The sequence below is a fragment of the Rhipicephalus microplus genome, unplaced genomic scaffold (genome assembly GCF_043290135.1).
Source record: "Rhipicephalus microplus isolate Deutch F79 unplaced genomic scaffold, USDA_Rmic scaffold_15, whole genome shotgun sequence".
Classification (NCBI taxonomy): domain Eukaryota; kingdom Metazoa; phylum Arthropoda; class Arachnida; order Ixodida; family Ixodidae; genus Rhipicephalus; species Rhipicephalus microplus.
This window is the reverse complement of record NW_027464588.1, coordinates 1,132,182-1,159,257: the sequence shown is the minus strand read 5'-3', so window position 1 is coordinate 1,159,257 and position 27,076 is coordinate 1,132,182. Positions and strand designations below refer to the sequence as shown.

The window sequence follows — 27,076 nt, the reverse complement described above, 5'->3', positions numbered from 1 at the left end:
CATACCATTTTTGCAATATTTCATGTGAACGAAACCACCTCAAGAGCAGCAAAACTATGAATGTAAATCATGAGATTCATGACGTACATGTCCCTATTTTCATGATAGGATTAGGGACTTGTGCTCGTCATGCAGTCATGTTATGCCATACCAATTTTGGTATAGACCCCGTCATCTAAACGACCAGGAGAGCTAAATGTCGTAGACATAGATAGATAGATAGATAGATAGATAGATAGATAGATAGATAGATAGATAGATAGATAGATAGATAGATAGATAGATAGATAGATAGATAGATAGATAGATAGATAGATAGATAGATAGATAGATAGATAGATAGATAGATAGATAGATAAATAGATAGATAGATAGATAGATAGATAGATAGATAGATAGATAGATAGATAGATAGATAGATAGATAGATAGATAGATAGATAGATAGATAGATAGATAGATAGATAGATAGATAGATAGATAGATAGATAGATAGATAGATAGATAGATAGATAGATAGATAGATAGATAGATAGATAGATAGATAGATAGAACATCCACTAAGCAGCTCAGGTTGCACCTGGAAAACAACGTCAAGGGGCCCCGAAATAGAGACCCCTGAGGTGCCAACGTAGAGTATATATCCAACCGAAAGAGCTCGCGCACAGAAGGTTCAAAGGGAATCGAAGTACGGAGATCTAGTTACACGTTCAAAAACGATCACTTGAGAAATGCTACGCAATGCAGAACCCACTCTCGGCCACTACCCGCAAGCTGTGCCTCGTTGGAACTTAAAGGCGAATACAATACCGTTGCTTAGCACTGCACAGTGTAAATTTATTATAAATTGAGTTTGACACGCCGCAAGTAAGCTTAGTTTTATTCCTTCGACGCCGCGCAAAGTGAAATTAGCCGGTGCAGTCTGCGATGGTCACGCTAGAGATGTGCACGGGTTCGGGCTTTCATGTTGTATTATCGTGCCAGGCTCGGGCCTGATGAAAACCTCAAATCAAGTGAAAAATATAGATAATATGACAGCATTCTCGTTGTTCATATGTGTGCTTTCTTTGGAGAGAAACCGATATGAGGTTAGCGAGCACTTGCGTACTGAATCACTGAGCGCGTGCTCCGAATCAGAACTTCTTGAGTTTTGGAAGGGGAAAGAAAAGAACTATCCGAAACTTGCCAAACATGCAAGAAAGATCTTGGCGATTTCATGGCTACAATCACCAGCAGCGAGCACAACTTCACTGCGGCAGGATTCGTAATACAGGAACGACGCACTGGATTTAAGCCTGAATTGATGGAAAATCTTTTGTTTCTGCATGATAATTTGGGAATGCTTTCGCACTCAGTCTCGACTATTATCAACAATCGAAAAAAGAAGAGCTACAGGGATGAACGGCATGTTTCTTTTTTAATGAATGCATTTTTATTTTTTTCTGTTGCCATGCGCTTTATTGCGTTGTTCCGCGAGTCGGGCCAGGTCGTGCCGGGCAGGGCCTTGGGTATGAGACGCCGGGCTGGGCCTGGGCAGCTTGCCTCTATACATCATTGGGCCGGGCTAGCCCGCCTCCGGCAAGCATCAGGCCCGGGCCGGGCCGCAAAATTGCGGCCCGTGCACATCTATAGGTCACACCATGGTGTCCTTGACCTTCCAATGAACAGATTTGTTTCCTAAAGCTAAACGGGTGGTTTGTTAGGGAATGTCCTCAATTACTTTCAACTTATCTGCCAAAGACAAGCCCAAGTGAAACTCGTTGGTACCGGTGAGGTATAATACGTGAAAAGAGACACTGAGGAGAAGAGATTACCAGCCAGATCTGCAACACCACCACCACTGTCACTATCAGCGCTTTTGGCTTATGTTTAGTGCACGTCTGGCGAGAGCGATTTCTTTATCTTTCTTGCCCGTTCTCCGCAAACGTCTCCAGACATTGTTATACGAAGAGGCCCTGTTCAGTTCCACATGATGTTGACTCTTTCTCACTGTGTACTTCCTCGAAATACCTTTCTCAACTTTCTGAAGTCGGGAGGGGGGAGGAGGGTGACATGGGTGACGTCACCTATGCATGCCATCCCCCCGCCCCTGTTTAGTAAATTATTGGAGTGAAGAAGGAGAGCGCTTGCAACGTGTATTTCTGCAAGCGGCATTTTTACTATGTACACAATTACGTCTCCAATCTGACAGCTTGCAACAACAAGAAAAGAAAAATGATGTACTCATGGTGATTGCTATGGCGTGAACTGACGACTAGGACAAGTAGAGAAACAAGGATGGGCCTTGCCATACCAACTAGCCCACGCCGCCACCATTCTAAGCTATAATGCGCTTGCATAGTTTTTGTACTATTCGCGGTCATCCGCTGGGGCGTCTTCGGACAGACTGAGCTTGACGGGTGCCCACGACTTGAGGTAGCAGCCGGTGCATTAGATGACCGACTATCGGCGGTTGAAGCTGTGCGACTTTCGGCGGCGCCGACCTCCCATGATGGTGTCGGCCTTCTCCTTGACGGTCGCTTGCGTCTCGCATTTATTCCGACAGAAGAAGGGATGACGAGCACCAGGACACAGCCTACTCTGCCACTGCGAAAATTCCCCCTTCAGCGGCAGCATCGCTGCGTGAGCCGGGGCAAACGCTTCACGTGTCATGACGAACTCATGGGGTCACAGGTCGGCAGAAATTGTGCAGCGCGCTCAAACTCACTCATGAAACATATCTGGCGCTCTGGACTCACTCGGACCGAGACACACCAACATTTTCCTGAGCCCGGCTCACTCGGACTCAAACTCACCAAGTTATTACTCACCCGGACTCACTCATAGTAAGGCTCGCGGCTCTATCTGAGTGAGTTCGATTGAATCGACTCATGAGTAAGTTCACCGACCTATGCATTCTACTTAAGACAAAACTTACGTTGAAAAGGACAACGTTATTTTGTACAGCTATCAAAGACTTAAAAAACGGGAGCACCGGGTGTCTGACTTAAAGGCTTTAAGGCAAATTCGCTGGCCGAAACATCGGTACGAGCGACCCTCCGTGTTCACCAATCGTTTTTCACTTCAACCTTCACTCTTCTCCTGAACTTCCGTTTTTTTCTCTATTTCCAGAGTTCAGGCTTTCGTTACTGAAGGCTAATTAGAGACAGGATTTTCACAATACATAGACAACAGGATTTTCAATTCATGGGAGGCGCCATTTTGGATTTTCGCACTATATATTTCTCAGTCTTGTGTGCGGTGGCATGAGAAGAACAAGGTCACGGGACACCAAATTCACACATTAGTTTCCATCCATATGGCTCTATATTGTTGCACGGCGTTAATTTAGTTGGTACTGGTTGAAAACAGTAAGGTTATCAGTCAAAAATAGTTTCAACTAGACGCGCGCGTAAAATAGTCTTCGATGCCTTGTTTTTCTAGCTGTTGACTGTTATTTGCAGTATAGTTACAAGAGCTACCTTTAGTGATCGTTCAATTGTGTTAAATTACACTACTATCTCATCGCAAATCCATTATTATTTTGTTCTTTGTTTACAAAAGGCCGTGAGTAAAAATTGTTAATTGAGTACTGCCGTTTTTAACGCGGCGCAACCTTGTTAAGAAAACAAGCACGCACTCTTTGCATCAATGAGTCTTTTCATCAGACACAGGCCCGACGAAGAGAGTTGCTCTTTGACATGGCTGATGTCCTTAGGGTGCAAAATGTCAAACCAGCTTTGTCCGAGAAGATGTCTGAAGAGATCTCCCTGAAGATACCGAAAAAAGGGATGAAAATTAAACCTTAACGATGTTGAATGCATAAATCGACAAAACACATCACCATGCACAATAAGCTCTTTGCCTTACAACAACGACGAGGATTCGTTACCGCTGGGCGACATGAAATTGTATGTATGTTACAGTGTTTTTCTTCTTGGTTTCGGTCATTTGTAAGGACTTGCTCGGTTACCTTTCTTTTTACAGCCCTAGTAACGCCTGCTACGGTACAGTGAAACTATACTCATAACCCACATACACGCGCGCACACATAGTCACTGTTACCTTGATTAGCTCGTTTCGGGGAAAAGTCAAAATCTCTCAGAACTTCAAGTGAGCACACCCTGATCCAAGGCTTGCATTAGCGTGGCACTTATAAAAAAAAAGGAAAAGGCGACATATACGTCGAGAAATGTAGGCGCTAAACGCAAACTTGTGCCGCCAAGTGCGTGTCTACTGACGTGCTCTGTTCACAAGTTTACGTTTAGCGCCAACCTTTCCTGACGTCTGTGTCGCCTTTTCCTTTTTTTCTATGTGCCGCGCTAATACAAAGCATCTCCAGGGAAACAAACTCACCCGAGCCACAACACTCTTGAGCCGAGATTCGGCTTGCTACCACTTGTGTGAAGTGTGAGGGTTGGGTTGGTTTCACTCTGACGGCAAGGTGGCGATTTTCGTTAGGGAGTAGTGACACTTTATTACCCGATTCCTGAGGACAGCAACATCTATATTATTTCATCCTATTGTTTGTCCCCTTTATCGACAGAGATCTCTCGTGGAGTGCTTACACCTCGCACTTGAAGAAGAGGGTCAGCTCTATCACACACGTGATGAGATTTCTAGCTGGTAAAACGTGGGGCACATCAGTGTCATCTATGCTTCAGCTGTACAGAGCGCTCTTCTTTTTTTTTCGCTTCACATTTTGAGACCGCCTGCATTTTCCTACTTTATAATGTTCTTATACACTCGAGAAAAACTCTCTTATCACCCTTTATTATCCTGTATTTCTTAAACAAGAACAAATTGCTTTCTGCGCGCTGCTCTAAAATATTTTTGGCTACGTGTGTGCTAGGTGTTTTTTTAGTAAGTGTATTGCGGATATTTGTTCTCCTCCCACCAGCAATGTTCCGATATGGAACTTCAAATGACTTTTTGTACATTCTGTCTTTAGTGACATATAACGCGTTATTTTTTGTTGTGTTCTTTCAAAGTTTGATGTTTCTTTACGGTTTTGTCGCGACACTCACCCTTTGTAACCCCCCTTACACAATGCCCTGCAACAAGGGCCTGTAAGGTATTTTTAAATAAATAAATAAATAAATATTTGCGGTATAGCACGCCCGTGCTTTCCAACGCCGGAAAAACTAACACCAGGGTCCTGCAAAGCATTCAAGGCCAAGTCCTCCTCACATGCTTGGGGCTACCTCGGTGCGCTTATACGTTAGCAACAATTGGTATTGCTAAAGACCATCCGATCACGACATATATAACTGTCGACACACTCCGGACACATATCCGTCACATATCCAGAGTGCCTAACCACCACCTTGCTAGCATGCCTTTAGAAAGACCAAAGGCAGCGTTTTCCAAAGTTGTTGCGGCTAACCAGAATTCCATCTCGTGGAGATTCTCGCCCGCAACCATACCACTATCTCCAGAGTGATGCATGAAAAGACCCACTGTGCACCTTGAAGTGCCGGGAATATCTAAAAAGGCAAACCTGTCATCTGCAGCCCTCAAGCAGATCTCACTGGACCTTTTGCATTTGTCGTATGCTAACCGAATTCATGTTTACACGGACGGTTCGGTCTTGGGAAGTTCGACAGGTGCCTTTGTCATACCATCTCGATCAATCACCGTCAAATTCAAGACATCACACTTCACGACATCTACGGGATCCGAGCTCGCCGCTCTTCGAGCTGCTGTGGAGTTTGTTATGCAAGAATCCCCTAGTAGATGGGCCATTTTCTGCGACTCCAAGGCAGCCCTTCAATGCGTGCGAAGTCTACGACGTGGAAACTACCACCAGATGGTGTATCGTATTAATGAAATTTGTCATCGCGCCGCTGATCAAGGACACGACATTGTTTTACAATGGTTGCCTGGCCACTGTGCCATCAGTGGTAACCACCTCGCCGACGACGCTGCCCGATGTGCCCACGATGGAGCGCCCACACTGTTAATACCCTTGTCGAAAGTAGACGCAGCTAGAGAACTTCGTCACATCGCGCATAATTCCACGCTTGCGCACTGGAATTCTCCACTTAACTCTAATCATCACCCTTAGAACCTTAAGCCATTACTTCAGAAACAACTGCCATCCAAGACTTCTCGTCGTGACGCTACAGTGCTGTGCCGGCTATGGACTGGGGTAGCGTTTACTAAGTCATTCAGCCATCGCATTGGCCTGGCAGATTCATCCATGTGTGAAAGCTGCAACTGTATAGAGACTATTGAACATCTCTCGTGCCACTGTGCCCAATTTGATGAAGATCGCCGGACTCTCCAGTGTGCCTTGAATAGACTCGATGACTGGCCATTTAGTGAAGCAAAGATCTTAGGAGCCTGGTCGCGCAGCACATCAACACAGAAAGCCACACGAGCCCTCCTGAGATACTTGACAGCAACTTCATTGAGGGACCGCCTGTGAAACTCGGCATTGTGTGTGTGATGTGATATGTGTCTATCCTACTCTCTCTCTTTTACTCCCTCCTCCCCCTTCCCATGTGTGGGGTAGCAAACTGGACGCATAGTCTAGTTAACCTCCCTACCTTTCCTACATTCCTTCTCTCTCTTGTCTCCTTTACTATCCATAATTATTCCTTTCTTCCTATTGAAAGTACGCAACACGATTGTGCTCATCCATCAATTTTTTACTGTTCATCTTTTATACTTTCTATCATTCCCCCTTTCCCCAACCCCAAGTGTAGGGTAGCCAACTGAGCCAAAGCTTGGTTGACCTCCCTGCCTTTCTTCTCTGGTTCTCTCTCTCCTTTCTTTCTCTAACCTATCGCTTTGAGCAGATTTGCAGACGACAGAATATTACTTAAACTTCCCATTGTTTCCACAACGGTTCCTCCTTACATTCTTCTCTTTCTCTTTCAGGCACATGTTTTATACTCGGAAACATTGGTTGCTGCAGCTCTTCTGGGCCGTTTTCTACTACATATTTATGAAGAGAAGACAAGTTAAATGCTGCACTATCACCGTTTTTTTTTAACACGAAAGTATTTTATGCCAGGGTCCACCACGGCTCCGTGGCGTATTTCCGTCCCGGATATGACGTTGTGAAATATTTACTTACAGATTGCAAAGAAAAAAATTGGCCCCGTATCTGCATGCTAATCTGCAAATTTTGTCGAAAGACGATAGTCTTGCGTGTGGAGAGATTGATTGATTTGTGGGGTTTAACGTCCCAAAACCACCATATGATTATGAGAGACTGTGTGTGGAGAGAGTGAACAAAACATTTATTTCATGTTCTGCGCAAGAAAATCGGTGAATGGTATTCTGGAGGCGAAGCGTTAGAGTGCCTCGAGCGTGCAGCGCAAGCGATTGAGCGCATCAAGTCACACCACACGTGAGACATGAGTGCCATCTGGCAGTTTTCTGGAAAAACTAAGCCCGTGGCTTTTAGACGGGTGTGCGTGCCCGTCTCCGAAGTGATAAGGTGTAGAACGCAAGGCGACGGGGAGGTGCCACCAACGTCTCGTCTTAGCGAAGCGTTGGACACAGTCGCCTTTTTGCGCAAGCGTTGCATGGTCAGCGCAGCGTGGTAATCACTATGGTCCTTAAAATTACTTATCTATGCCTTTTCTAGTGAAAGACGCACATGCATAATATATACGTGTTGTTACGGTGCCCAACACATGCGCAATATTTGCTTTTTAATTGACAATTGCGCAAGTACAAACGCTGAACCTTGAGCAACATTGGTGGGCGCTGCGGATGGGGTCGGCCGTTTCAAGTAGCCGGTGCCATTAAGAATAGGCAGACAAATGTACAGACAGACAGACAGACAGACAGACAGACAGACAGACAGACAGACAGACAGACAGACAGACAGACAGACAGACAGACAGACAGACAGACCAAAATTTTTGCGTCGAAGGTCCCCAAGAAAGACTATCGTCTTTAAAAAACGAGAAGGAAAAGTACCGCAGTGGGGCGCCGAACCAGCGACTTCGCGCTCCACAGCACGTTTGAGTAATCAGTAGCGATATGGCTCAACGGGCGCGCTCCAAAGGTTGTCGTGCCATGCCAACCCGTGCTTGGCTGTGCATGTGCGCACCGGCTCCGAGGCGCACGCCCATGAAGGCTCTCTAGCACCTCCACATAGCGTGGTCGGTGTGGCCAAAGTGCGTCAGATGTTTTTTTTAGCGTGGTGGCTCACTCGCGCACACGCTTATCTCGGAACTTGGGTGCTTTGTACCTCTTGTGTTTCTAACGTAAGTTTGCTTCGAAGTTACAGTAGTTGAAGAGAGCACCACAATTCGATCGATACCCCGGCCGTGTTTACAAAAAAAGCGAGCTGCTCACACCAAGTAAAAACTGTAACTGTTGTTTGAGTTCTTCCTCTATAAATTCGATTCGTGTGTGTGATCTGCCTGAGGTAAGCGCAGCAAATTTCGGGCTGCTTTCTGTTCTTCACGCAACATTGCAATTTGCTACTGCAGCATTCATTTCTTCGTCCTCGGGACGAAACAATGTACAATGAATGCTCAGCTACCTCGGCGAGGACGCGTTTCATTTTTGTGCTATAATGATTCATTAAAAGAAGGATCGTCTTTTATGTGGAGACCAAGGTGCATGTGAGAGAATGCCGCGGTACTTTCTCCCTCAACTGAGTGTAGTTGAGCGTCTGTTGCATCGACTCCGACATAAACAGGATGCTACCGTGGTCAGAGCTCACAATGAACAGAAAAGAATCAGCACTCTGCAAAAAAAATTTCATCAGAAATACCTTAGGTAACAGCTTTCTAAATGTGACTGTAATTTTTTACATTGAATGTTCTTCAATGCCTCACTGAAAGAGTTGTTAAAGCAATGCCTCCTCTATTTTATCAATGCCAGGCAGGTGCGCTCGATCCAGCTGTTCACCACCCTCTCCTCTAGTCTTTCCCTTTTATCGCCCATCACCTAGCCTTCGCCTGTGCTTTGCGGTTATGGGGAAGAGAGCCCTTCATGCAGTGCCTCGTGACGGGAAAAATATAAATCAATTTTTTGTTCAGTTGCGTACAGATCCGTGGGGCGGCGTCTTGCATTCCTTGTTATCTCAATGTTGCCGGTCACGCTGACTCTGGAAGCAATACGGTGCTTTCAGATAGCATGTCGCCGTTCGTGGCACCTATACGGGCAACCAATGGAAACGCGTCACGGTGCCGCCACTGAATAACTAGAGCTGTGAGGTGGTGTTGGCATTGCTTCCAGCCACAAAGGAGGAGCTTGAAGTAACAAATCTGACAGACATATGATATTGGAGAGGGACACACGTCTATCGTGTTTCCATGAAAAAGCACTCAACAGCACGTGTGATGCAAGTAGCCCTACCTCTCCTATCACGAGCACTCTCTGAACTAAGGCGCACCGACGGCTCCCGTTGAAGAGCGCGCGTTTGCACTGGTATTGAATGAAATAAAGGATTCGTTGGTTAAAGTGATTGAAGAAAACCCTCACGTCACATTAGCTATAGCTTATGAACTTTGATTTTTCACGATAAGCATTCGTGAACATTGAATGTTCCGCCGTGTGGTTATCATCTGATAAACGCTTTTGCGGTTTTTGCTGCAAAAGCTTATCCGTGCGGGAGTACAACAGAATGTACGACGTGGCACCAAGCAATGTCCGATAAAGACAGCCTTAGAGTAGCTGCAGTAAATACGACGAGATATTGCTAGTCGATTGCTATCTTGATCGCAAGTTAAAATAAGCTTTGTGGGTAACTTCGAACATGAGCTACACGAAGGTTACTTGGGGGAATAGGAGGAGGAGGACGCAACAAAAAGGGAGAAGGCAGGGAGGTTAACCAGAAAGACATCCGGTAGTTGGGGGAATAAACTTCCGGAATTCAAGTTAACCTATCACTTGGGGGAATAAACTTCCAGAATTCAAGTTAACCTATCACTTACCTGTAAGACAACGTTTTTGACGTCCTCGTATGACAACCATGGGGGCTTCTAGTGCCCTTTTGTCTACGAATTTTAGGAACCTACATAATTGAAGACAAATTAATGGTATGAACTGAATACGACAACCCACCATAAACACCAGTAAATATCTCGGGCATAAATGATCCATGAGTCGCTTAATGAGATTGATTGGTGGACTGATATTGGTGATGATATTGGTAAGTATCGCCACGCGACGGAAAATCGCTGAACAAATACATGGCATCGTTTTTTGTGCAATTATTAGTGATTAACAGTGCAGTAAATGTCCAGCTAAGTTTCTGTAAAGCACACGCATTCGAAGTAACATTGTACGTCGACCCCTGTGATCGTGACGAGCGTGTACCAGATATGATATTGTTGTGCTGCACGACCAGGCGGAGTATACGGTCAACTTGTCCAGCTTTTGGGACATGGCCTTGCACATGGGCACCAGGGAGGCCATCTCGCTAATTTACATGTTCACTTTGTCCTGGCGTCGCTTCTCGATCTCGCTGTGATTCTGCCTGCAAATCCAGCTTCAACCGTGAGACCGTTGGCTGAACGTTTAGCGAAACACATAGAGCAACGCTTTCACCACGGTGACGCCTTTATAATGTCTATCCGTTATCGTGCTTTGGCATCAAGAAATAAAAAAAGTTATAGGCTACACTTACTTCAGAATTGGCCAAAAACGCAGGCACGCATGCTCTTGCGATGCACACCAAAAGCAAAAGTCATTGAACTCCGCTTGTCATTGAATTGGCTGCGCGCTGAGGAAACTAACCGAGACGAAGTTTTCCTTCACCACAGTAATCGCTCAATTATATTGTTCCTAGGAAATGAAAATATTACGAGGGAACGCTACAATATTGACCAATTTTTCCAGCCTTTCTTCTGTGGCGATTTTCTTAGTAGGCTTTTTTTTTGCGGTACGGGCTGCCTATTCAGCGCTTTCGTGCAGTAGCATTGCAGAGCAGGCTAGCGCTGAACAGGGGACCCATAGCATTACATCACTTGTTCATACTTTTATTTTGCTGTGGCTGGCCAATGCAGCTACGAACGGGAACTTTCAAACTTTCTATCGACCGGTCAAAGCATTTGCTGCTTCCGGGAAGTAATTTTCTTTCATCGAAAAAGAATAGGATCACCGCTGCTCTGTCGAAGCTGCTGTGAGCCGATAAGTTTTTATTTTTTTATGTTTTAGTTTTCCCGTACTGGAAGCGCCAAATATAAAACCTTCCCACTTTACTTCCTGTAAAACCTGATCAGCCTTGTTTACGGTAACTTGGAGCGACGGCGGCATGCAGCTTGCGAAGTGGCGACGAATAAAGCTATGAACTCCAGCACAATGGAAAGCTCTGCTTTTAAGCTTTCCCTGCAACTTGACCAGGATGAAGGTGAAAGACCATGGTTTTTACCACTATGGAGGCTTAATTAGGAGTGGGGCTAGTTCACTGATTGGTTTTCATTCAACTTGAATTGTCTTTTACATCTTACAAAATAACTCGGACAGGAAAGAAGCACACGTGCAGCGCTCCTTCTTTCTCTCTCTTCCTCTCATTCTCAGTAAGAGTGAGCTCACAGAGATGCGCACACGCTGATGCTGCTAAACGCTGCTATGCTGCAGGGCGAAAATATTTTATTATACTAATAATAATACATCTCTCCAACTGCTATAAATAGCCGCAGCAAATGTCATCGGCTGCTGCAGCCTGTTTGACTTACATTTCGAAGGAGATGCTCGCCCGCAACTTAAACAAGCTTTGGGTATTAATCAGCACTTGAATGCGCTGTTCAATGTGTATGCGCTGTAATAAACAACACAACATTTCATAGATTTGTGACGTCATGTAATAAACAGGCAACTTTGTGGCAGCCAGAAAATTTGAAATATCCAAGAACTAATGGCAAATAATATACCGTATGCAAAATAGTTCATTCTCTTATTTGTTACGTCGTCGTACATAAGTAATCATTACGCGATGGATTCTTGTCGCGTCTTTTGTTGGCTCATGTAACTAGCTGTGCTGTGTACTTGACACAGCATATTTGCGCCAATTGTATACAGCTAGCAACCACTTCGAAAGAAACTAATAAAGGTAGTTTAGTGTAGGAATACATCCATGTAGATTGCTAGCACCGTACCATACGCACTTTGCACCGCTTTGATGTCTGCCTTTTACGAAATAGATTCAAGGCATGGCATGGTTCAGTGGTAAAATACATGACTGCCCACGGAATGCTTGGGTTGGATACCTGCTAAGTTTCTGACGTTTATTATTCGCAGTCGTCGAAGCAATGCTGCCAAGGCCAGATTTTTCAAAGGCTCTCTCGTTCTAATTATCGACAACTGTTGCTAGGTAAATACAATCTTTAAGGCACATAGCCACACACCCGCATAATGCAGCCTGGGGTATACGGGTATGTGACGCATACGACTAAAATAAAGAGCTTCATGACGTACAGGACATGGCTTGACGATATTTATGTCCCAACCAGACACATCTCATACCGTTGTGCCCCCCTATATGCCAGTTTTAGTCTATACTAAAGTAATGAGGCAACTACTAGAACAGCAAGACGTAACTGCCCAGATAGGTAGATAAGTAGATAGAAAAGCTTAAAGTACCTTTGGTTTCCGAAAAATTGCATCACATTAAAAAAAGCCATTCAGTGATAAAAATATATACTGTTCTGGAGGCTACCATCAACATAAATGTATTCATCCTGGAAGTTGTGAGATAATACATAAAAAGCGTCACTTGTTATACTATTTCTTCATACATGACCTGGCTGTACCTTTTTTATGTTTTTCAAGAATAATCTGTGCAAAAAAACTAACATCAAAATGCAAGTGCACTCATGAAGGTTTCTCTCACATTATATATATATATATATATATATATATATATATATATATATATATATATATATATATATATATATATATATATATATATAGAAGATAGATAGATAGATAGATAGATAGATAGATAGATAGATAGATAGATAGATAGATAGATAGATAGATAGATAGATAGATAGATAGGGGAAAGAAGTGTATACCTAAGGGCTCGTTTTTCCGTGTTTTGACACAATATAATGAGATCTAACTGACAATAATGCCAAGGAATGTATGGGGGAATTTCTTAGAACCAATGTATAGTAAATAAGAAGAAAGAAAAGTGGGTGAAAAAATAACTCGCCGTGAGCAAGAATCGACTGCGTTATTCGGAGGTCGTATGTTCGATTCCTGCTCACGGGAAGTTATTTTTCCATCACTTTTCTTTCTTCTTAATTACTTTACGTTAGTTCTAATAACTTCCCCTCATACTTTCCGTGGCATTATTGTCTGCTATGCTAGTTCTCATATATATATATATATATATATATATATATATATATATATATATATATATATATATATATATATATATATATATATATATATATATATATATATATATATATATATATATATTGTAACGATGGTAGTGGGCATGGAGCTCGAGGATGGAAAAAGAAGAAGACTTGCTGTGATCGCAAGCTTGCGTTCAGTTAGCCCTTGCGCTAAATAAAGCTCTCCTTCGCCGAGTTCGCCTGCTTGTTCAACAACCCGTTTCAAGTGGTGGAAGTGCTGGGTACATCTGGTCCTCACCCTGGAACTTCGCAGCCGCACACTCCAACGACCTCCTACAATGACTGATCCGGGGCCATCTCATGCTGCTACTCCAGATCTCGCACCTGTGCCTGTCTTCTGCGCTGGCGCTCTCCGGCAGCGCGACCCCCCCATATTTGGTGGCACAGAGGACCAAGATGTGGACAACTGGATTGCCGAGTATGAACTGGTGAGCGCCGTCAATAAGTGGAACGCAGCCGATAAGCTCACAAATGTGAGTTTTTACTTGATCGACGTGGCAAAACTATGGTACAGAAATCATCAAAGTGATTTCAGTACCTGGTCGGAATTGGCGAAAACCCTCGCGGAAGTCTTTGGCCGTCCTGCTGTCCGCCGCCTTCGTGCTGAACAGCGCTTGCGGGGCAGAGTACAGAGAGCAGATGAAACTTTCACGAGCTACATCGAAGATGTGCTATTTCTCTGCAAGCTCGTCGATTCGACTCTGGACGAGGCAGGCAAGATCAAGAACATCATGAAAGGAATCGACGACGGTGCATTCCAAATGCTGGCTGCGTTTATTCGTCGACCCCACCTTCCCGCTCGCTGACCGTCCCGTCTCCGGCTGTATATGAAACAGGTCAGAACGTTTATATGACGCCGCCGCCTGCACGACCATTTACGGTACCTTATTCAGCGAACAGTGCCCCTATCGTCAGCCAATGGCGCACTCCAGATAATCGGCCAATATGTTTTTCATGTGGCATCCCAGGCCACGTAGCTCGTCACTGCCGTCGTCGCAGCTTCTCTTCTCACGACATTGCAGGGGCCTCACATTACATGCCCACCATGCCCACTCAGCCGCGATATCCCGTTCCTGCCGATCAACCTCTAGACGTACGTCCCGGTCGCCGACCATCCGGCGCAAGCCGTTCACCTTCTCCTCGTCGTCGATCTATTTCTCCGATGTTACGTCGCAACAGCCCACCGCGAGGGGAAAACTGACGGGCGCCGTTCCGGAGGCAAGAACTACGTTGGCAGCGAAAATTTCAAGACCTAACTGCTGTCCCCCGAACGAAATCGAACTCTATATTGATGGCATTAGGGTGCACGGACTTGTTGACACTGGAGCTGCCGTATCTGTAATTAGCGAGAAACTGTGCCGAAACTTGAAGAAAGTGACCACACAACTTACCGACCTATCTTTGCAGACAGCTACGTCCCATCATATTCAGCCTTCAGCTTTGTGCACCGCACGAGTCGTCATTCAAGGTGCGATGTACGTCGTCACATTTGTAGTTTTATTCCGTTCTTCACATGACGTTATCCTTGGGTGGGACTTTCTTTCGTCAAATTCTGCTTTGGTCGACTGTGCTCGTTCTGAACTTGCGTTGTCTGTGCCGTGCTATGACCCCGACGATGGTGCTTCGTGTAGAGTGTTTGCTGCTTCTAACGTTGACATTGCGCCTTTCTCAGCTGTTGTTGTCTCGGTGTCGTGTGCCTCCCCTCCGAAATCGCCTGTGTTGTTTATGCCATCGGTCCCATCTGCGTGCCGTCGAAATATCATGCTTCCGTTTGCCGTCGTCATTTTTCGCAATGGTCACGCTGCCATTTATGTGTGCAATCCCTCGCACAGCCCGTCATCCCTACTACGTGGAGAATGCCTGGGAAGCTACGAACTTTACGAGTGCATTCTTCCGGCTACTATACCCGATTCTGCGGTTTCGCTCCCAATTGGTGCTGTCACTCCTACCAACGCGCCTAATGATGCTCTGGACGTATTCTCGGATGCCATCGACTCTGCGCTCGCACCAACTCAGCGCGAAGAGATTATAAATCTTCTTCTCCGCTTTCGTTCTTCATTTGATCGTGACCAGTCAGGCTTAAGCCGAACCTCTGCGGTCGTTCACCGTATTGACACCGGTCAACAAGCCCCGCTAAGGCAGCGTCCGTACCGTGTGTCATCTGCTGAACGCCGTGTCATCGACGAACAAGTGGACGACATGTTGAAACGTGGCATCATCGAGCCCTCCAACAGTCCCTGGGCTTCACCGGTTGTTCTCGTCAGGAAAAAAGACGGATCCATCCGGTTCTGCGTTGACTACCGCCGACTCAACAAGATAACGCGCAAAGACGTATACCCTCTGCCGCGCATCGATGATGCTTTGGACTGCCTACAAGGAGCAGAGTTCTTTTCTTCGTTAGATTTACGCTCTGGCTACTGGCAGGTGCCCATGGCAGAGGGTGACCGCCCGAAGACAGCCTTTGTAACACCGGATGGACTATATGAATTCACCGTTATGCCCTTTGGCCTCTGCAATGCGCCTGTCACTTTCGAAAGGATGATGGATACCGTCTTGCGAGGTCTGAAATGGAAAACGTGCCTCTGTTATTTGGATGACATTGTGGTATTTTCAAGCGACTTTGCGACCCACCTCAGCCACCTCGAGCAAGTTCTTACGTGCCTTTCCACGGCGAGACTTCAACTTAACTTGAAGAAATGCCACTTCGGCGCTCGCAAGCTTGTAATTCTTGGCCATGTGGTTTCTAAGGACGGCATTCTACCGGACCCTACGAAACTTAATGCAGTCACGGCGTTCCCAAAGCCAACCACCATCAAAGAGCTTCGAAGCTTCATCGGCCTATGTTCCTACTTCCGGCGCTACGTCCGCAATTTCGCCTCCATTATCGCCCCCTTGACTAATCTTTTTGCCAGAAGTTCTGACTTGTCAGCGTGGTCGCAGGCGTGTGATGATGCATTTCAGGAACTCCGACGGCTTCTCACCACGCCTCCCATACTCCGACATTTCGATCCATCTGCTCCAACGGAGCTTCATACGGACGCTAGTGGTGTCGGGCTAGGGGCCATACTGGCCCAACGCAAGGAGGGCTTTGACGAGTACGTCGTTGCCTATGCCAGCCGCACCCTCAGTAAAGCCGAGAAGAATTACAGTGTAACTGAAAAGGAGTGCCTCGCCATTATTTGGGCAATCGGAAAATTTCGGCCTTATTTATATGGACGTCCGTTTGATATTGTAACAGACCACCATGCGCTTTGCTGGTTATCTTCACTAAAAGATCCTAATGGTCGGCTCGCTCGTTGGGCATTGCGGTTACAGGAGTTCGATATCCGTGTTATCTATCGCTCTGGCCGGAAGCATTCCGACGCCGATGCCCTGTCACGTTCGCCATTGGCTTCAGAGCCTGTCGGCTCGCCTATCTCCACTAGTGCTGCCTTGGCCATCAGCATCTCGGACATGCCTTCCGAGCAACGCAAAGATGCTTGCATTTCATCTCTTTTGGACTTTCTCTCAAACCGGACGCCCGCTCCAGTTTCCAGGACGCTTCGCCGTCAAGCAGGACACTTCGCTATTCGGGATAACCTGCTTTACTGCCGAAACTACAGCTCGATCGGCCGTAAGTGGTTGCTCGTCATCCCCCGACATCTGCGCTCTGACATCTGTGCCACGTTCCACGATGATCCGCAATGTGGCCACGCTGGTGTGTTAAAAACATACACCCGCTTGCAGCTGCGGTACTACTGGCGCGGTATGTACCGTTTCGTTCGCCGTTACGTAAGGTCTTGCCTTACGTGCCAGCGACGCAAAATGCCCACTCAACATGCCACAGGTCCCTTGCAGCCGTTGCCATGTCCAGCACGAGCTTTCGATCGTGTCGGAATCGACCTTTACGGTCCGCTTCCCTATACTTCGAGTAGCAACCACTGGGCCATTGTCGCTATCGACCACCTAACGCGGTACGCTGAAACAGCTGCGTTACCTTCTGCTACCGCAAAAGACGTTGCGTGTTTTATACTGCAAAACCTGGTTTTAAGGCATGGAGCACCTCGGGAGTTACTAAGCGACTATGGCCGCGTTTTTCTCTCCGATGCCATCAAAGCGTTGTTGAGCGAGTGTCGCATCATACACCGCACTACCACAGCCTATCACCCGCAAACTAATGGGATGACAGAGCGTTTTAGTCGTACACTTGGGGATATGCTGGCCAAGTACGCTTCATCCGACCAGTCAAATTAGGATAGCATACTCCCTTTTGTGACATATGCTTACAACACTGCAACGCAAAGCACCACTGGATTTTCGCCTTTCTTCCTTCTTTATGGACGCGAGCCATCATCAACAATGGATACCATTCTTCCTTATCGACCGGACCTTTCAGAGATTACTACCGTTTCTCGAGCAGCAGCACACGCTGAAGAATGTCGGAAGCTTGCTCGTGCGTTCACGTCACATGACCAGACGCGCCAAAAACATTGCCACGACGCGTCAACCACGCATATGAGCTTTGCTCCGATCTCACTGGTGTGGCTATGCATTCCTTCTACTACTCCAGGACTCTCCCACAAGCTTTCGTCCAGGTACCTTGGCCCTTATCGAGTTGTGCGCCAAATATCCCCTGTCAACTACCTTGTCGAGCCGCTGGATGCATCTCCGGACAAGCGCCGTCGGGGAAAAGAAATCGTACACATCTCTCGGCTCAAGCCATACCATGACCCTTCTGTCTAAACCTGTCCTTAGGTCGCCAGGATGGCTCCCTCATCAGCCGTGGGTGATTGTAACGACGGTAGTGGGCATGGAGCTCGAGGATAGAAAAAGAAGAAGACTTGCTGTGATCGCAGGCTTGCGTTCAGTTAGCCCATGCGCTAAATAAAGCTCTCCTTCGCCGAGTTCGCCTGCTTGTTCAACAACCCGTTTCAATATATATATATATACATATATAGTGGGAGTAATAATTCAATGGGCCAGTTAGTCTTCGTGAAGGTATGAGATATGGCACAACGGGAGCGTTGTCAACAAGGATAAATATATTTATTTCCCAACAGTTTCGGGAGGGGTCCTCCCTTCATCAGGGGATGAGTTATACTGACATGAGCATCCAAACTTCGTTGCTGCCGCGTTCCTCTCGCCTTGAAAAATGTTTGCGAGAGTGAGAGGTAACTAGAAAAAGGAAAAAAACTACCTTCACGAACTAAAAAAACTAAGGAAAAAATACCTTCACGAAGACTAACTGGCCCATTGAAATATTACTCCCACTGACCTGAACCATGGCTGCCAGTACATCATCAACGGAGCGTTTGTCGCGGAGATATGCAAATTACCCTATGAAGTGTGCCGTCATCGGGGACTCAATCATGCGGTACGTCCACACGCACTTCAGCCCGAACGACTCATCGACGCCGTGCTTCATCTCCTATGGTGGTGCTATGTTTTCGGACATTCCGGCGCTACTTGAGTACCTACCTTGCCGGGTGGACACGCTGTTTCTGCATGTGGGCACCACGGACATCCTGAAGACGAGCTCTTCAACATGACTGGATTCGTTGAGGGAGGCATTGAAGCGAATGAGGCAGATGTGCCCGAACATCAAGGCACTGCATCTTAGTCTGCCACTACCTCGCGCACCCTATCGCCGACGGCGGGACTCGAACTGGCGATCAATGAATCGGTTTAATATGGAGGTACAGCGATTCAGCAGAGAGGCCCGCCGTCTCTGCCACTACGGGTTGTTGGGAGCAGGCGTCTATTACGTCGAACATGGTTTCTCAACACTCCCGCTGCGCCGCTTCCTGGCTGCTGACGGCTTACATGCAAGCTTCGAGGGAGTCGCGCTGCTGGCACAGCACACGAGGGTGCAGCTGCGATGGACGTCGGCGGCATGGAGATCGGCGGCAATCGCTTGCACGGACAACTCCAGTGCCAAGCCCCCTCAACAACAAGGAGCCGACCAACACACAGAGCCATCCAGGACACCAGCAGTGACGATGTCGCCACTACCACCAGCGAGGCCAGCGAGCCAGCGGGTCCCACCAGTGAGTCAGAGATCGGCGGCAATGGCTTGCATGGCAAACTCCAGTGCCGAACTCACTCAACAACAGGGAGTCGAGGGACACAAAGAACCATCCAGGGTCCCAGCAGTGACGATGTCGCCATTCCCACCAACGAGGCCTTACAACACCAGGCGGACGAATGCGGCGAAGACCCAAACGGCGGCTTCCAAATGACACGGGGAAACAAAAGGTACGGGCAGTCTTAAACACGCATGGTCCCACTCATTTCTATCGATTAGGAAAATCATTGAAAAGCGGGTGCAATACAAAAAACACGCGGAACAACTAACCAAATATCTATCTCACGAAATTGCACCTAAGGGCCTCCACCTAGCCTGCAACCCCTCAATGTCTACACTAAGTGAAGCAGAAAGGAGGAAGTGGGAAAAAATATTACTAGAAGCGTCCTTGCAACTGACTCGGGTCATTGCGGACCATAGTGAGCGTAAAGCCGCCGAATACAGTGTCACGGAGGCCACGCAGAAATTGGTATCTAATCTCGGAGAGCATGGGGCAAGAGAACTGGAACGATATGAACTAAAGAAGAGAGGCGAAATTTCAGTAGTAAAAGATAGAAAATTCAAGCGGGACTGCAGTAGCTCCACTGCTCTGCAACAGGAAAATAGGAATGAGGCCGTACAAGAACGCCAGGAACCACCCGTACCACAACCTAACTTTGAGGAGAAAAATGGGAACTCAAAACTACAGTGCAATCCTAATCAAAACATCCTTACTCTCGAATATGACGCTGACACTCCCGTGCACCACGTGATAGCCAAGAGCAGCCGAAAACTTATGAGAAAAATGTCCTCAATCTGTCAAACACAACACTCACACCCGCTCAGCTTCAACTTTTGTCGAGAGGCTTGACTTTTTGTCCATCATTCGGTAGATTCAATGAATTTGAACTGTACCAAGACCTCGATAACTTTGCGCGTAATCTCCACCTCCGTGAATACTTTCATGATCGTGGGGACTGTGCGGACGAGAATAGAGTGATTGGTGGTGACAAATCATGGTGTCCGAGTGAGCAGAGGGACAAACACCTCGATATGTATATATCAGCAGTTCAAAAAGATATCATCAGAGCGTATGAAAAAAATCGGCCATTTCGAAACAACATATCAAAGTCAGAACGAAGGGCACTCGATGAACTACAAAAAAAACACTGGAATTACTATCAAACCGTCTGATAAAGGGGGCTCCATAGTAATTTTAAACACGTCGGACTACTTAAAAGAAGGGGAACGACAGCTATCAGACACAAAATTCTACAAAGAACTTCCAACGGACCCGACTCCCGAATTTGAAAGGGAGATAAAAGTAACTCTAAACAATCTCCGCCGGGACGAGAAAATTACCGGCAAAATGTTAAAAGCAATGTTACCGGCCCATTCTGTTCCCTGTCGATTCTATTTGCTCCCCAAAATACACAAGGCAGGTAATCCGGGACGTCCGATAGTATCCAGTAACAGCACATCAACAGAAAATATATCAGAATTCATCAATTTCTTAATAAAAAACATCCCCCCAAATCTTCCCTATTACCTAAAGGACACAAACCACTTCATCTGCGAAACTTCAAGTCTCGACATCCCAGGCGGCAGTTTTCTGGTGACCAATGGACGTCTGCTCACTGTACACCAACATACCCCACCATGACGGAATAGCGGCTATGGTTTCTGAATATGTAAAATCTGACTCATCAACTAGTGTAAGTGGCGAGGTACTGTTTACACTTCTTGAACTTGTACTAAATTATAACCATTTTGAGTTCAACGGCAAGCGTTTCCTTCAGGTCAGTGGCACTGCAATGGGCACGAAAATGGCCCCAAACTTCGCGAGCACCTTTATGGCTTCACTTGAAATCCCATTCATTGAGGGACGCACCTTGAAACCTTTCTACTACAGAAGATACTTAGACGATATTTTTATGATATGGAACCATGATGAGGGAAGTCTTTTCCGCTTCATAGAGGATTTTAACAAATGCCACACGTCAATAAAGTTCACGCACAAAATTTCCAAAACTAGCATTAACTTTTTGGACGTCATTGTCACGGTCGAAAATGACCGCTTGTCAACAAACCTTTACAAAAAGCCTACAGACCATCAAATGTACCTACATTTCAACAGCAGCCACCCAAAGCATTGCAAAACGGGTATTCCATATTCTCAGGCCTACCGGTACCGAAGAATATGCACCGATATGCGGGAATTTGACAGACACGCAGAACACCTAAAGCATTCCTTATTGAAACAAAATTATCAGGAAGACATTATTGACGATGCCATACTACGTGCTCGCAACGTGAACAGGAATGATATAATTAAGGGACCAAACAGAGTATCTAAAACGACTTCCCAAACGAACCTTGTACTAACTTACTCCTCATCAGCGCCACGAATCAACAACATACTTTCCCGCCATTTCAACATAATTAGGAAAAGCAAACGACTAACTTCTATTTTCGCGAAGCCACCTCACGTGGTGTACCGCCGGGATAAAAATCTGAAGGACACTCTTGTCAGAGCAAAAACAAACACCCCCAAATTTCAATCAGGGTGCCATCCCTGCGGAAAAGCTCGATGCAAGGTATGCCCACAGATGGTCACAACACGTGAATCCAAAGCGAACTTCTCGGATGTCAAATTCTGCATAACTGAAAGCCTTAATTGTGACTTCAGTAGCGTAATATACATGCTACATTGCAACATCTGTGGACAAGAATATATCGGCCAAACAGACACGCCATTTCGGCTGCGGTTCAATAATCACCGGTACCACGCCACTTCACTGCCGAAGCTACTTTTATCTAGACATCTGCGCCTGCCAAACCACCGTTTTGAAAATATCAGCGTAACACTTTTGCAGTCCGGTTTCTCAAACAGACGCGAGCGCGAACAGCGTGAGCCATATTTTATTTTCAAATTTCGTACAGTAGTAGCCGGCATCAACGAGGACCCCGGAAAACTCAACTGCCTCCGAGTAGTAAGCCAGGAGAAAATTGGTGACAAAGATTGATATCTGGAGAGGATGCTTTTTTTTCACTGACTCGTACGTGTACACTGTCCTTTCTTGTTTTTTTTTCCGCACATGCACATACAAAGTGTTCACGTTCGCCTACCACTTGATGACCATTGAAGGGAAACGGACGAAGATTAAAGGTAAATAGCCGACCGACCCACTAACGGGAATTCCTTCCTTTACGCACGCCGCCCGCCGACCGACCCATTACGGGGAAACCCCTTTCTCTATGCACGCCGTCACGGACCCTCCCGGCACCGCGGCGACAATCTTGGGTGGCCCGACACACGTCGAGAACTGAACAGCACGTGATATGAACCGTATGTGGATGTAGACGGACAGTTGGCTTCGTTCTCAGTGTTGACAGTGGTTCTTCCTCTTTTTTACTTTCTTTCTTTTCTTTCTTTTTTTTCGTCTTTTTTCTCCCCCCCTTTTTTTCCTTTTTCTAGTTACCTCTCACTCTCGCAAACATTTTTCAAGGCGAGAGGGACGCGGCAGCAACGAAGTTTGGATGCTCATGTCAGTATAACTCATCCCCTGATGAAGGGAGGACCCCTCCCGAAACTGTTGGGAAATAAATATATTTATCCTTGTTGACAACGCTCCCGTTATGCCATATCTCATACATATATATATTTATATATATATATGTATGATATATATATATATATATATATATATATATATATATATATATGTGTGTGTGTGTGTGTGTGTGTGTGTGTGTGTGTGTGTGTGTGTGTGTGTGTGTGTGTGTGTGTGTGTGTGTGTGTGTGTGTGTGTGTGTGTGCCCCCCCAAATTATTGGTATGCCGCTGGCGTCACTGGCATATCCCCTTACGAGGGAGTGTTCGAGAACAGGGAATTATGAGCATCATGATCACGAAAGATCACTGAAAGTAAGCGTAAAATCGGGTTAGTAGTCTTTGAAACGAAGAAACAAACAAGAAAGAAAGAGTTGAAAAAATAATGAACGCTCATCGACAAAAGTCAATGTCTATTCATGAACACACTGAGCTTGTTCATGTCGAGCTTCGCGCCCCAAAACAAAATAAATGTAATAGGCTGCCTATAACAACTGGATGTTTAAAATGCTTGCTTCAAATGGGAGATGGAATGAAACAGTTAAGTGCAGCCCTTGTTCAAAGACCAGTAGTCATGAGATAAGCTTTCGTTGATGATATGGTTACTAATATGTAAATATCCGGATTGTCACTACACAAATGAGAGGGATTAGCGAGGCTTACTTCTTGGCATCCTCGGCCACCGACCTTGCAGCTCGGGCATCCCCCTCTTCTCCGTCTTCCATTTCACTGAAGCGAGAAACACTAAACATTAGAATCGTGGATTGCCGAGTTGACGGTAGTACATATGCATTGGACACTGTTCCGTTACACGAGCAGTAGTGACAGAAAAGAAGAATATCAGTACACTTGTTTTGTTTCGTTCTGTCGTTATTGTGCAATTTTACGGTGGCCAAACCAACCGGGCCAAGTTCCGGCGCAAACAGTCACCGGAACTGGCGTCATTAGGAGCAAGACGTTAAAAATTACGAGTTTTCGACGAAGCTAGTGTATTAGCACGTGACAATTTTTATGATGTACGCATTCCCCGTTTACAACAAGAAGAACTATTCTAGTTCTGAGAGATAAAAACTATATAAACGTATACCCAAAATGAAATCATTGCGATTGGACGCTGGGTTACTCGTTCTCTGAAGGCAATGTTTTGATACGATCTACGGGATAGAACTATTCTCCAGTCTTTAAAAATAATGTTGTAAAAGCTTCTGCAAGTCTGAAAGTAACCTGTAGTCATTCCCTCTTATTCAATACAGGATACCATCAGGTTTTCTACTACTCGCATGCTCAAGTATGTTGTAAACTGGCTAACCTTCCTGTCATTCCCCATATTTCTTTCCACCTTCTCCTCTTCCTTCTACTTAAGTTTTAGTTTTAGGTTGAAGTTGGTTAACAAACTGCGAAGTGTGGTATATCTCGGTTTTTAGTCCTGGGCCCTGTTGAAGTTGAAGTTTCTTACATCTCAGATCACAGTAATATAATTATGAGGCATATACGGTAACACCAAACGATACTGCTTCGCCCACTCATCATCATTCATTTCGTGGTTGTGGCGTGATTTTTTAAAAGCAAGGGGGATAACACTGACCCTTGTGAAAAACCTCTAGCTTGCTTACGCCTTGAAGAAGACAAACCAGACTATGAGGAATAAAATTTTCTGCCCTTTAAGAAGGAATATCCCTACGACGAAATAATATGGTAAACCCACATTTTAGATGAATTAATTGGTTTAAAATGTTGCACTGTGTCATAAGCTTTGATAAGATCCAAGTTACTAAGGCGGCAATTTTTCCATGTAACGGGCATGTTGTATTAGTCTTTCGATGTCGGCAGGCATACCGAATAGGACATCCATGCTTGAAGCCGATTTGGCATTGGCTCAAGATCATGTGTTCATTCAACCAATTTTCTATTCTAGCGCGTGAACTTCTTTTTACTCATTTTACGAGATTATATATTAGTGATATAGATATGATGTTATGTAATGTAAACCTAGCGGCTTGTTTTTTTTTTATAATAAAGGAATTATTTTCGCAACTCTTCATTCAGGTGTAATCCATGGGTATCTGATAGAATTAATAATAATCTGGCAGTAGGTAGTGTATTGGGAAGAACCTTTTGGATAATATACATTTCTGATTTGGTATGGGCATCAGGACTTGACGCAGATTTATGAAATGTTTTTACTACTTATACCGCTTCAGAAAGAGTGATCTCATCAAAACCATCCCTTTTCTCAGGCGACAACGAGTAGAGAAAGAGGGCATACTTAAAGTGAAAAAGAGAATTTTATATGCGAAAAAGCTTATAGATGAGCTCAATCCAGTTTGCGTAACCACCCTTTCTGCGCACGCACAACAGCTGGCCCAAGCACTACCAAAACGCGCTCACGTGCTAATGCGTGCCGGCATGTGCAAGGGGCTGGGTAAGACACTGTGGCTCCCTCCCCCCTTACACTCTATCAGCTATCACGTAATGGCGTTGGGGAACGAGATTATGCAGACGCACGACGAACGCACGTACTTCCGCGTGGCGTGCTCCATCAAGAGTTCGGGACGAGTAACAGCAACAGAAAGTACAGTGCATCCATGGTCCACTTGCGAGGACGCGCTAACATTGGGCAAGGTGGCCGTGATGAACGGAACTTTAAACCGATCCATACGCTGCTTCGCACTCTATTCATGGTTACCTTTATTGGGGGATGATGTAATTTTTTTCTTTGCCCCCGCGTATAGTTTTTGCTTTCATATATAAAGGATATATCTAGAAAACCATCCATGTCAATGGGAGACTGCCATGAGTACACCATGAAAATAAAAGACGCAAGAAAAAAGCGGTAATATACTGCTCAACGAAAGGAATAAATTCGTAATGCTGAAAACGGACGGCGAAACAATCGCGGTCCAGTGCAGTGACCACGAAACGATTATCGCTACCATTAGTCAAAAGTACGCACAAGACATAACGCCTCCCCCTCCCCCCCAACTCGCATGTGCCGCGAAGCTGTACCTATAGTTTCGCAAAACATTCTTGTTCGCAGAGGAGAGGAAGGAGCAATTTTTTTACTTGTATAGGGCGGGGGGGTGTAGAGGTTTTTACAGAAGATATGAAGAGAAAATTGAACCCCGCAATTGTCTGCATGAAAGCGCGACATCTCAGCAGTGATTCACAGCGGAAGAGATAATGAAAGTATAAATGAGATAGGGAGGCAGGTCAAAATGGGGAGACGGTTAGATATTCCCGCGGTCGTCGTGAAAAAAACATCGTGTACGGGACAATCGTCCATCACGTGTGCTTACCAGTTACTCCCGCAATACACGGGTCTTGAGGGTATACAATAAAACATTTAAACCATCCATCGCTGTCGTCTGACGTTTTTTAACCGAAGCAACATTTTTATCGAAGGAACTATAGCTCAAGAGTAAGCAGTGCCGGTTCATCATTAGACAAACACTGCAACAAATCAGTGCGTAAACTTAATGTATCGTGCAGCGGGGAGCATAAGGACGAACTTCGACAAGGTGAACCCTTACGAGATCACTTTTTGAAGTCTACGCATACCCTCTTGACGCTCCCTGCGCAAGCTGATTAGTAGAAGGCGATAGTGCGGGGCTCTAGACTAAGTTTTGTATACATGGCCACGAAATGAAAAGTTTGAAAAAGCACGATCATTTCATTGGAATGCTACAACTATTAGATGTGTATAATCGTATTTTAAGAAATTTTATACGAGTGTAGGTACAAAAATAGCCATAGCAATCTCCAGAAATTCGTTTCGGATAGTTTGTATGACACGTTGATGAAGTCGGCATAAATCCTCCCTTTCACAACTTCCCGACTCGTATACGCCGATGCCTGCAACGTAAGCATGCGCGACGTTGGCCAGTCCAGTCTGTCTAGTCAGCAAAAAAGGCGCATTACTGGAATATACACATATAGAAACTTCCATAAATTAGATTTAAAAAATTATGCCATGCATTGAGTAGGTGCTCCGAAGAAGCCTCGAGTCCAGATAACCGAAAGCAGACGAGTAACAGGCCTCCAATAAGAAGGTGCAGTTACGCCTTTACACTGCGCTTTTTGTTCTAGTGAGTCCG

The 27,076-nt window shown here is 45.6% G+C and overlaps 1 pseudogene; it reads right to left on the bottom strand.

Moving 5' to 3' along the window:
• Positions 1-2,441: 2,441 nt before the first annotated feature.
• On the bottom strand, positions 2,442-23,707 carry LOC142784730 (protein cycle-like; annotated as a pseudogene).
• Positions 23,708-27,076: the final 3,369 nt, after the last annotated feature.